This window comes from Pavona decussata, unplaced genomic scaffold (genome assembly GCF_977016875.1).
Source record: "Pavona decussata unplaced genomic scaffold, jaPavDecu1.1 SCAFFOLD_6, whole genome shotgun sequence".
Classification (NCBI taxonomy): Eukaryota; Metazoa; Cnidaria; class Anthozoa; order Scleractinia; family Agariciidae; genus Pavona; species Pavona decussata.
Window position 1 is genome coordinate 5296097 of NW_028145430.1, and position 13037 is coordinate 5309133.

Sequence of the window (13037 nt, forward strand, 5' to 3'; positions counted from 1 at the left end):
ATCATTAGCATTAATTTATTTTGTTTGGTGGTGTGAACATTCTGCTTTTGCGATGTATTAAAACTTTTGGTTTTATTAGTTAATCGAGGATCAGACTGAAATACTTTGATCAAGTTTATAATATAAAGTAGAATTACATATAACACCAAATATGTTAGAACTAAGATACAGTAACTAGGCAGTAGGGGCAGAACATTTCCCAAGAATTTAAGTGTAATGAATGATTGTTACTTTTGTCAAACACTAAGTAGTGTCATTTCCATTACAGAGTTTGCAGTGAGACTTGGGACTGATCTCACTGGAGTGAACTACAAAGGACGTGTCGAGGTAAATATTGGCGGCATATGGGGTACTGTGACTGACAAAGGCTGGGATTTTTATGATGCAAATGTAGTGTGCAAACAGCTGCACTTTGCAGGTGCTGTTGGAGTTTACACAGGAAGTAGTTTTGGAGTTGGCAAAGGACCTATCTGGATGTCTAATTTCCAGTGCAAAGGAAATGAGAATTCGCTTGCCAAGTGTAATCACTCCAACACTGAGGTTCAGGAGGCTTGGGGTCACTACAGAGATGCCAGCGTGGAGTGTTTTGGTGAGTGCAGTGTTTGCTGTTACTGGTGATATACATAATTTTTGATGATGATGATGATGATGGTGGTGTCCATCTTAGCTGTGAAATAGCGAAAATAATAATTATAGTAATGATGAAAAGTGTAATAGCCATAAAAACAAACATAAAAAGATAAGTTACTGAATAAAAGTAAATAACTAATTTACTAATTAAATAGAAGAAAGATTCTCGCAGTTAGTTACTACGCAACTTAAGCAGTTGCGAAAAGAAAGCGAATTTTTTTTAGGCTTTCTTTTCGCAACTGCTTTTAAAAGTTGCGTAGTAACTGCGAGGATCTTTCTTCTATCTGATCTTTCATCCACAGTTCAAAATTTGTTTCATATATTTACATTTATTTAATTACTCGTGCCGTAAGGCGGCACGAGTTAAGGTTTCGGTAGCGTTATCAAATTCTTTTTTATTTTTGGGGTCCGATGGGCCGAGAGATAAGACTTCGGGCCACGAGTTATTGTTCTCGGTCTCGTTTTTTATACTCGGGCGGCACGAGTTAAGTTTCGGTCGCGTTATTAAATTCTTCGCGTTCTTTGTACTCGGGCCGTGGGGCGCCGAGTTAAGTAATCGGGGAAGGGGAGGGGAGGTCCCCGAACTCCTTCATTTTTTTCGCTTCCTTAGCTCCCCTTCCCTTTCCCTGATGTATTCTGCGAGTCGCTATTCTTTCGAATCAAAACATTTGGCGTCGGTTGTGAAGCGTTCGTGAACGGTTTCCCTCAGCGCAGAGAGGGTTCTGGAGTCGTTAGAACAAAAAGGTGATGGCGAAGAAAGCGAAAACGTAAGGATTAAAGCCCGTGGATATAGCATAAGAGAAAAGGAGGTTGCTTGAACATAGTGCATTCGGTTTCGTCTGATTGGCAAATTTGCGAGGATGACAGTTGTGCGAGAAATCGTGAACCTTTCAGTGGAAGATTTGTCGCACGAGCAGCACGCGAATGAATTTAACTCCGCGCAAGATGATGCCGGTAGATGGAGGGCATGCAAAACGCGAATGCGAAATCGAAACAGAAAAGTATAGGGAGGTCTTGCAGCTTTCTTCGGGGACCTTCGCAAGATGCTGCAGAATGCTCAGAAAATTCAAAGAATTCCAAAGATTCGAATGCAGACCTCACCGCAAGCAACGAGAATGTTTCACTGCAGAAGAATGGTGATGTCGAATCGAACGATCGATCGTAAGTGCACGCTGAGGAAGAGGGGGAAAGAGAGACAGTTTCTGACTTGGTGAACGCTTGGAATAATAGGACAACAGAGGTGCTCGATGTTTAGGTGAATAGGATCCATTAACCCGTTTTAACTTTCAAAGGTCATCTTTAAGAAATGCCGAAATCCACGTTTGAGAAACCTGCTGCTCTTTAGCTTTTTAATGTCCACGCCTTTGGTTTTCATCCAGAGACTTAAAAGTTCTAACTACGCACAATAAACATCAAAATAGCCCCAAAAGAAAGTACCGCTGAATAGCTTTGATGTGGGTGAGACTTAATTTTCCAATTTGACTTTATAGATATGTAATCGATGACGCGATCGCTATCGTGTCACACTCAGTCCTGCGATGACAATTCTCGTGTTTGATTCCTCCGCCGGAAAAATCCTGAACCTTCATGGGTTATCATGCGGAGCATTTTCAGTTATTACGAAACGCAAAACAAGGCTCGTTCAGAAAAATTGGCGGGCCAAGGAATACATCACGCATTACAAATAATGCGAACGTACTCGCAATTTTGTCATCAGTTTTTGAATTTGTTCAAGAAGGAAACCGTTATGTCAACAAACTTCTTGAATTTGTGCCCTAGAGCTCACAGAGCTTTGTTTGGCTAAATCATGTTTCATATTGTTAATACATCTGAGTAAAAGAATTTGAGCTAATATTGATAAGTTGATATTAGAGTGTTTATGTCAATGTATGCTAAATATAGAAGATTTAAAAATTGTCAATTGTACCGAAATTTTTATCCATCGTCGACAAATGCTTCCCTAAGAACCACCCATTAAACAAGATCTTCAACAGACACACACTAAAACTCAGCTACTCATGCATGCCAAACATGAAAACCATCATCGCATCACATAAAAAAACAGATTCTCTCAAATGTAGTAACGACTCCAAACTAAAATCACGACCCGAGCTGCAACTGCAGGAAGAAAGTAGAATGCCCATTTGATGGTAAATGCCTCCAAGCGAACGTGGTCTGCCAAACGACGGTAATGACGGTAACAACAACAGAATCATACGTAGGACTGGCATCAAACTTCAAAGAACGATACCGAAACCGCAACACATTCTTCCGAAATGCCAACAGACGAAATGCAAGGGAACTATCTAAACATATATGGACCCTGAAGGACGCAAACAAAACATTTCGCATTAAATGGAAAGTACTCAAAAAGTGCAAACTCCTTTAATAACAGTAACAAGAAATGTAACCTATGTCTTCACGAAAAGTTTATTTTAATCTGTACAAAAGATCTTTGTAGCCTGAACAAACGCAATGAATTACCAAGTTAGATCAAGTTAATGCCCCCACAGAAATAGATATGTACTCAAAACCTCTCAAATAACGTAAAGTAACCTTTTGTATCATGGCACGTGAATTGTATCACGCCACGTGCATTAGTGTTTTATCGCCCAGCAAACGCTTGTTTTAAATCACCAAGTCGAATGATTTCACAAATCCATGCCCTCATATAAATAAATATGTACCAAAAACCTTTTGTATAACGTAACGTAACCGTTTGTATCATGGCACGTGAATTCTATCACGGCATGTGGAATTGTATTTTATCGCCTAGCAGCTGCTTGTTTTAAATCGCCAGTTTTTGATTACTTTATATAGCCAGCTTTTGAATCTTAACCGGTCATTCGTTGAAGTTGCCTGATGAGTGTGGTCAGCTCCCGACCATACGAAACAGAGCTGTAGCAATAAAATGATGAATCACTTCTAAAGCCTGAACTGTTTTTTCCTGAGTGTATATCTCTATATCTATGGATTTTGGGGAGTTAGCGATGCTGGAAGTTATCACTGCTAAAAGATCGTAGGCTTACACACCACGCAGTCAAATATGGCCCGAGTATAAGCTGAAAACAGCTTCTTGTTTACTAATTGTTGCTTTCGACGAAGAAGACGCATACTAATCTGTTGGTCTGCCTGTGTTGTCATGGTCATGTGAGAGTTCTGTGCATACCATTACTTCTTCTTGGTGTCAAGTTTTTTGCTGGTTTTGTTTTTAGATTTAAGACTGGCAAATGGTCCGTCGAACATGAGTGGGCGAGTGGAAGTCATGTACTCAGGTCGCTGGGGAACCGTGTGTAATCACAACTGGAATATAAATGCAGGCAATGTAGTTTGCCGTCAACTGGGCTACCGACGAGCTGAGGCAGTAGCTGGTTTTGGTGCAGGATCTGGTCAGATTTTCATGGACAAAGTTCAATGTAAAGGAATTGAACCATCGCTGTCACTTTGCTACTTCCCAGGCTGGTATGCTTCGAATAACTGCACTCATGATCAGGATGCAGGCGTGGTGTGTACTAACAGTAAGTACAAAACCAACCACAACTACCACACCAAAGAAAAATTGATTAGCGATTAATGAAAATCACCATTATGTGTTGATGCATTCCTCCACAAAAAAGTTTATTTTGGTCCAATCTTGTTGCATTTTTGAACAGGATGACAAAGAAAATGAATTATTTAAATGTAGAACTCAGGTGCAGAGCCTTGACTTGTTTATTAAACCTTTTGTGTGATGATCGTGTTGCTGTCATTGTTGTCGCTAAATATACTTCTCTCAATGTTTGGGAAAGGTGAAAATCGCTGACCTTTTTGGCAAAACATAAGTTAAAATGTTTCCAAAGACAAAGTGGGAAATTCGTACCGTGATCTCGAACAAACGCAAATTGTCGCCGATTGTTACTGGTTTACCATTACGTTGTTTTAATGATTGACTACAAGAACGCCTAAAACCAAACGTTACTGCCAGAACGTGACTACATTGGGACCTGTATTGTTCTCTTTTCTTTACAGTTGTGAACTATGTAATGTTTAATTAGTTTCATTTTCTTGTGATTGAAGTGATCTGCGGTAAATCACAGTCCTGTTTAAATGGTGGCACTTGTAACAAGACATCTGGCCTGTGTAACTGTGTGGCTTCCTTCGTCGGTGAACTTTGTCAACTGCCTGCAGGTAAAAATATTGAAGAGCACACCTCAAGAAATTAATTAATCACTCTCATGAATCATACTTGTCGTGCATGAAAATAAATGCCGCATCTGTAGACTTCTTTGTGTTTTGTGTGTAGTTTTTTGTGGCTATTTGACAACTTTTTTCGAATATGACACTATGATACATCAGTTAAAAAGAAAAGCAGATATAAATTGTAAATTGTAAGTCAGTTGTAATTGTTGTCCCTAATATTGTTAATAGGCCTTCAGGTCTTTTTCCTAACGGTAAATTAAAGTTTCATTTTTCCAAAAATAGAAAGGAAGAAAGGTTTTGTATGAAGTCGACCAATCTCGTACCCAGAGTCCTCAGGCTCTTTGGCTAGCGTTTTTTTTGCTAGGTGAGACTCTGGTGAACTAGACTTTTATTACTGCAGGATTTCTGCGTTGAAACAAGACAAACCTTCACGGAGCAGCCAATCAAAAACATTTAACTGATTGTTTCGAATTCCCGTCTCTCCTGGCGACCAACCGCCAGCTAAAGAGCCTGAGGACTCTGGGTACGAGATGGGAAGTCGACCAAAATGCATCCTGCCACGTACTATGCTAGCGAAAGTTGCCCGCATCCAATCTTATAAGCTAGAAGCTCCAATGGTAAAATGAACCTTGGAACCTGCTCTGTTGTAACAACCTTCTTGTGTAATGGAGAAATGAAGATTTTCTCTACATTTTATCCCTGATGTTCAGGTTGTCGTGAGCAAATTCTTCAGGAATTACATCATAATATACTCGGGTTTAGCAAGAAAATTAGGCATACGATTTAGCAATAAAGATAATCCGAATTAAAGAAAGGGATACTTAGGCAAATTGAAATGAGCAGGGCAAGAGTCGGCAAGTAGTATGGCTTACTGACATATCTGAATTGTTTTTCTCTTTTTTGTAGGAAATAAAACTGTGGAGGTTGTTTTTGATGGGAAACTTAAACAGGTACAGCAATGTCTGTAGCAGAACTTGGTACTCTGTAGCTTTTGGTCTTTACGTGGGTAAAATGTCTGCATTGATGAACTCTAGGGAAAATTGTAAAAGTGTTTATTAACGACAGTGGAAAAAACGAAACGGTAACATCAAAGATGTGAATACTCACGAATGTATATCGATGTATTTGTTGCTGACTGTACTTATCTCGTACGAGATGAGGATTGTACAGACAGTCAATAATTTCCCGGCAAAGCCTTAGTATCACGCACGCACAGCAGTTCGGTTATTGTTGTGCGATGTTCTAATCTGTGAATTTTCTTTCTTCAGTGGAACGAGACATGGTTCAAGCACATTTTGGTCAAAGACCTGAACACATACTGTTCCAAAGTCGACTGCTCTGCTGCGTTAAGGTATAACCTTTCTTACACTTGGAACAATAATGAACTTAAATGAAAGGTTAAAGGCAAGGCAACGTGCAAACGTCGAAAACACAAGAGAATGGAAACACTTCACTTTTTTGTGCTTATTTTACTTGTGAACTGCTGAAAATTCAATGCCAAGAAGCGCGGTTAAACTCGGCGTTACACATCATGGTCTTTACGCATCGTGATCCTAGCATTTGTGTTAAGGGTTGATTACTTGGTGAATTTCAGCTTCAGGGAGGCTGAGTTTTCAGTCCGGCTTCGGAACCAAATGCTCTTTAAGAGTTTGCGAATACATAAAGGCAATCCGGCAAAGGAAATCAAATTGCAGCTTGGGCTGAAAACTGAACTCATTGTAATTGCAATGAAAACGTTTCATCTTGATTTTATTTTTCCCTATGTCCACCCTGCTGAAATTCGCCCAATCGCAACAAATTTTATCTCGGCTGAAATTCGTCATGTAATCGTCCCCTAAGGCGCCTTCACACCTACCACCCTCTAAGAACACGAAATTGTTCCTAAAATCCTACTTTGCTGGTACTTTTCTGACAGTTGCTTCCATAACCATCTGTTAGGGGAAGGTTCTGTTCATCCAATCAGCTTCCACAGCTTAACCATCTGTTAGGGGAAGGTTCTGTTCATCCGATCAGCTTCCACAGCTTAACCACCTGTTAGGGGAAGGTTCTGTTCATCCGATCAGCTTCCACAGCTTAACCATCTGTTAGGGGAAAGTTCTGTTCATCCGATCAGCTTCCACAGCTTAACCATCTGTTAGGGGAAGGTTCTGTTCATCCGATCAGCTTCCACAGCTTAACCATCTGTTAGGGGAAGGTTCTGTTCATCCGATCAGCTTCCACAGCTTTGATGAAAACATTTTTCCCATTTAATGTAACCTTCCTCAATCCTATGAGGCTTTTCTTTCCATAACAACAGTCACCTTAACGGACAGCTTATTTTGTACCAGAGACCATAATTCCTATAAGGGAATTAGGTTCTAAAGAAACTGTGGTGCTGCGTCTGTGGGGAGTGGAAAGGAATGTTTGGTTTTCTCAAACAGAGTTGATAACTGAGGTAAATTAACCTTACCAGCTGCGTCAATAAAACTAAACATTCATAATTCCTATAGACCCTACTCGGTTCTTTCCTTACTAAGGACCTTTTCGTGAAGCTTCTGTGACAATCTAAACCTTCTTTTGTGAGATCAGTACGGTAAATGAATTGCCAGTGTAAAGAAAACTTGTTCTTTGATTCAATTCATCTGTGATGTAAGCCTATTTTCGTGTGTATTTTAACAGCAAAAGACAGAAAATTCAGCTTACTTTTGAAGATGATGACATCGACATTGTTGAACCGGCAAAACAGCAAGGCCAAGGTTTTATGGTTGGTTTTGTTGTGCTGTACACTGATGGTATGAACACCGAGGTGATGCCAAAAAGCTTCATGCACGACTTTATCAGCAGCAGGGATGACAATCTGGCGGGGTACAAGGTGATAATGGTTGATGGTCAAAACGAAGGTTCACCAGCTGGCCACCACTCAGCTGCTCCACAACACAAATCCAAATCCAAATACATCTACATTGGAGTGGGCCTGGCACTAGCCCTTGTTGTCGTACTGGTGTTGGTCTTTGTAGTGAAAAGGTTTGTTTCCTGTATTATTCATTACATCGCGAAACAAGGCGAGCAAGATATTGTTCATGAATTTCTTTATTTACGACCAGAGAGTTAGCGTGGCTTGGGACGAGGAAAGGAAGTTGCCATATCCCAGCTAGCTCATTTTCTGCTTATGTATGACGATATTCAGACAAACCCAAGACAAGGAACTGGATTAAGGAACCCACTAGAGGGAGGCGTGATTAAGGAACTCACTAGAGGGAGGGGTGAGGGGTTGTCCTTTCAAACCTATATGTTCACATCTATGTAGTCCCCAGTCCTCCAATTTAGCTTATTGTCGACAGACGTAGAACAGCTGTTCCTTTGGAATACTTGCCGAGAACTGGTCTCGTTTATATATTCCTAAGTGTAAGGGTTCCTTGGTAGGGTCCCATTACAGAGGCTCTGCTGGCTTTGTACATGCTGCTTAACTTTTTAAGGGCAAAATGATTGCCGCCATTTCAATGACTGAAACTGTTTTTAAGGATAAAATAAAGAAACTTTTATACTCGCTGGTTTGTGTAAGCAGCACATTCAGTGTTACTGTTGCTCTTTTTAGGTATGGCAGGAAACTACAGGGTCGGATTGGAGGCGGCAGTGGATACAGTGATCGGAGTTACTTGGCATTACACTCTGAAGATTATGACGACTCAATGGACGACAGCGCCCTGCTTAGACCGCCACAGGAACCCAGTGGCGAAGGAGATCTCATGTCTTAAATACCTGTAATGAATGTTTGTAAAGTAAGGTTTGAGGATGAGTGCCCATCGATACCGAGTAGGCCATGCTAGTAGCTTTTGATGCCAGACTGTTTTGTTATGCTATGTTTAGGAGCTTGCTTACCTTTGTAATCTCGGTACAGCAAACACGTTCATAATTAACAAACTTTGCGAAAAAGGGAGATTTACATTGATAGTGTTCTTTCATTCATAGACACAACTAAGCCTAATGCAAGGAATAGGCCATTTCCGAGTTGCTTTGAACCTCATAATGAAAGCGAGGCTTCATGCATAGTTTTTATTCATATGTAAACAAAACTAATTTTCATATGAAAAGTTTTGCACTTAGCCTTGCTCTCATAATGAGGTTCAAAGCAACTCTTAATGGCCTATTCTCTTTTACATGGCAAACAAAGTCTGCTCTTTTTCCTGTGTAACATAGCTTGATTTTTTTGTGGTCATTGCCCAGTTTCTCCCCAAAAATATAAATTGGTTCGTGTCTTGGGAACTTTTTGGTGCTTTAGGTTTGTGCACCAAAGCAGTTTATTTAACATTTCGATTTTTTGAACGTGTTTGCATCTTCCAGTTTACATTTGTAATGAACATCGGATAAAATGAACAAATATTTTGTAGAACTAAGCGAGTAGCATGATACGGATGGACTGTTATCAACTTCTTAAGCTGTACAAAACTGTACGGAAACTCTAAGCTCGACCCAGTTTTGACGCCGACGAGTCCGGGATTGGGACTCCCAGCTCTAAGAATCGAGTTCGAATTTAGACCGACACAAATCCCGGGTGAATTGATTCAGATAGCGAACTTAATTCTGTTGGAAATAGTTCACTAAAGCATACAATGACTGAAGAAAATTGCATTTGATTCGGCTCATGTGAAGTACGGCGTCTAAATCAAAGCCGGTCTACAACCGTTATTCCCTGCTGAGTCGATCCGAATTAGATCGGCCGTTCTGAATTGATTCAGACGCTGTACCTTACATGAACTTAAGTCATTGAATTTGATTCGGATCATGTGAAGTACGGCGTCTAAACCGGGTCTATTCCCCTGCTGTCCATCTTCGAAACTTTCAGAATTTTTCAGAAGGTTGTCTGGAGTATTCAGAAGTCGTGGGAAAATGGAGGAATTTTTCTTCATTATAAACGTTTGAATAACTTTGGGTCAGATGTTGAAAATTTTCCAACTAATTGAGCGGTAGGAGGATGTTGGAATGCAGGGGAAGGTATTTCTTGTCGCTTTTGAGTGTAAAAATGCACGAAATCGAGTGTGACACCCTGACCGTAATACGCACTTCAAGCGCGCGTGCAACAAAAACAGTAAAATACCTAGATTTGAACAATTTAGATTGCAGTTACAAAGTAGCTGGTTTTACCCTAAATCAATGCATAGTAATGCCTAAGTTAAGTAGTTCACACCGTTACGAGATGGTGAGACATAAGAAAAAAGAAACGTTGCCCTGAATCCTGTTTTAAAATCTTACACTTCGGGGCGCACTGTTTTTGCTAAGCAAAATGTGCTTGGTCCGAAATGCAAGGACAGGTGGCAATTTAACAGCGGTAGTTTGTAGCGTGGCGATTGGCTTGGATCGTTACAACAGTGTACCGATCTGCTTACTATAGCTTTCCGCCCAGGCTCTATTTACATACTAATATAAGCTCGCGCCAATGGCAATTTGATTATTCGTGTTTTTGTTGTTGTTGTTGTTGTTGTTGTTGTTGTTGTTGTTTGTCCTTTTTTATTAACTAGCTAGATTTTCTAGGAAGTAATGTAATTACACTTTGCTAATAAATTGTTTGAACCGAGTAATGTTCTCATGATCAATCATCGTGTTAGACGAGACACTAATTGTCTTGTTGTGACCCGTACTCGTACCAAGTCATTGTTCGGACGGTTTCCCAACATTGACCAGACGAAAACAAGCTGATGTACCGGGACATTTACTGCAGTACCTTTTTATTTATTTGCTGGCAATAAAATCATTCATATGTATTGCAGGCTTTGTGCTTTCCCCAGCTTTCAATTTATCGAATCGTAAATTTCCGAGCAACTGTTTACATCCGGTATAGATTGACACTCAGATACGGATCCGACTTCGGCTCGGTGCCATGTGAACGATCAGTAACAAGCTTTTTGTCCTGGTTAGTTTTAGAATTTGCTAAAGGCCAAACGTGTTATCTGTAACTTACGTGATGAAATTACACTTTCTAAAGATGACGAACTTGTGCGACTAAGTATATAGACTAAAGTTTTAAATTTCATATAAATCAGCGGCGTAGCTACCTGGCGCACTTGCGTACCTAAAAAAATGTCGAAGATTGGAAAAAACGAAGGTAAAACAAAACAAGCAAAAGCAGACAAAAGCCAATAAGCACTGTACAATTCTCATTCTCGCAACTTCCGATAATTGCGTTCGCAGAACGCCATCCTAATCTTGGTTACGGCTTTGAATCGAGATTTTTTGTCGTCGATGGGTGGATCATCTGGCATCCCCCGCAGATTTTTTTGCAGGGGCGGATGACATCACAACGTTATGTTGCCTGGCAACAGGGGAGAACAAGTATGAATGACGTCAGACAAAGGAAGGTTGCTAGGCAATAACAGGTTGGGAGACAGACGCAGTTTATCCGAGCAAAATTTTCATACATCGGGAATATTTTACCGGATCACATTTCAACTGCAATGTTCATCAATATTCACTGGATGGAAATATCTCTGCAGAATCTTTTCCCTTTCTTCCAGAAATCTTTTTTGTGAAAGATTGCATTGAAGAACTAACACGTTTTGTGGCCGCGGTAAAATAATTTTCCGTGGGAAATAAATTCATCGAACACGACAGCGCTCCACGCCCGTTGTACGTTTCGTCGTGTCAGAAATAGATTTCAACCGCAAACTAGCCTGTGGAACTACGAAAAGACCATCGTCATCAAAATCGCTGCTATGTTCAGAAACCTTTTACAATACGAGTAAAGAAGGCTTTTCACCAGCGGATAATTCGCTATCCAGCGGATAAAATCTATTGGTTGGAGAACATTTTATCAACTGGATAGAGTTGTCCGCTCTCGGTATGACCTTGGCCCTGAGATGTCTTTCAAAACTGTATGCAAATTAGCTCGCTTCAGTTTGACATTTTTATGGCTTTATAGTCGCGTAAGTTTCGCGGCATTTTGGTAAAATACCTTTTGAGTAGAAGACCAAAATAATACGCTGGCCTGTAAGTTTCGTTTTTATCAAAGATTGAAAGCGTTTTACCGAAAATGATGTGCATTATTTTAAAGTTCGACGGTGTCACGCAACAGACGGACCGAAAATACTTTCTATTATTTTTAAGTTCAACCGGTGTGCGACAAATGCAGACTGCAGACTTGCAGACTTGCAGACCTGCAGACCTGCAGACTTGCAGACCTGCACACTTGCAGACTTGCAGACCTGCAGACTTGCAGACTCAACATACTGGCCTTTCTCAATTCATTTTAAAAATAATATTGTGTAAATTCCGCCATTCCATATCATGTGCTGTCCGCTTGGTACGCTTTGATACTTGGCTACTTTCGCGATTGTCCTTCAGGAATAAAATTCGTACGTGCGCCAGTTTTGGGAAAACGTTGTCGAACTATGTAGCAAACAGCATAATAAGGGCTAGGTTCTGACAAAAATACAATTTTAGTGATTTTTTCTATTTTCTAAAATATCAGGATCGGGTAAACTCGCCGACGAACGAGGCCTGTTGGATTGAATTTATCGGGTATCGAACGCCTGGCAAGAACGAATTAGCTGCACAGCGTTATTCAAAAGACATTAATAAGGCTTTTCCGATATTTTGATAGGTTATCCGAGTTCAAAGTTAGAATAGCAAAACAATTATGTAGACGTGTTGCTCAAGTGGTCGCCATGCCAAAGTTAGTTTGAATTTAAAAATTCCTGCGCGGGATTTTAGCTCTCAAAATTTCGTAAACAACACATGCCTCCACCTCACTCGATCGTACCAAATGCCGCGAGCTAGTGAATCAGCAACACTTCATGGAATCAACAACACTAAGCATGTAATTCTCGTTAAGGGGGCAATTTACCTAAATTTGAATGAAATTTAAAGAGGTTTTAAAGAATTAAGCGATAGAAGAAAGAAAATGATTTTTGGAACACCAACAGACAGTTGATACCCACGCAAGAGCACCCCGGGTTGTTTGTGGACTAACTTGGTATCCGTCTATTAATTATTAAATACAAATTCTAATTTTAAAACTTCACTAAATCCTCAACATTTCTTATTTCTCTTAATTTAACCAATCCTTCTAAAAAAAACTACTCCTCCCAAATATATCCAAAACTCACCCAAAAATTTACGATTCACGGGATAATGATAGGGTTTTTGGATTGCTTGAAACGTGAATAAGAAATTGCCGTTAAAGCCATGTCAAGTGGCAGAAAAATGGCGTTTAGGTGAATTGCCCCCTTAAGACGAACATTTTCAAGAAAATCGTT

General features: G+C 40.1%; 1 long non-coding RNA gene and 1 pseudogene across 2 annotated transcripts in view; both read left to right on the top strand.

Moving 5' to 3' along the window:
• Positions 1-10360, top strand: part of LOC146489349 (scavenger receptor cysteine-rich type 1 protein M130-like) — an 84504-nt pseudogene extending 74144 nt beyond the window's left edge. Inside the window, exons 16-22 of the transcript XR_014864422.1 lie at positions 269-589; positions 3846-4148; positions 4687-4797; positions 5716-5759; positions 6078-6160; positions 7468-7812; positions 8384-10360. The product of XR_014864422.1 is annotated as a scavenger receptor cysteine-rich type 1 protein M130-like (transcript). The remainder of the gene's footprint in view (positions 1-268; positions 590-3845; positions 4149-4686; positions 4798-5715; positions 5760-6077; positions 6161-7467; positions 7813-8383) is intronic.
• On the top strand, positions 601-3711 carry LOC146489351 (uncharacterized). Its single transcript, XR_014864427.1, has 2 exons — positions 601-1641; positions 1830-3711. It is a non-coding gene; the product is annotated as an uncharacterized LOC146489351 (long non-coding RNA).
• Positions 10361-13037: the final 2677 nt, after the last annotated feature.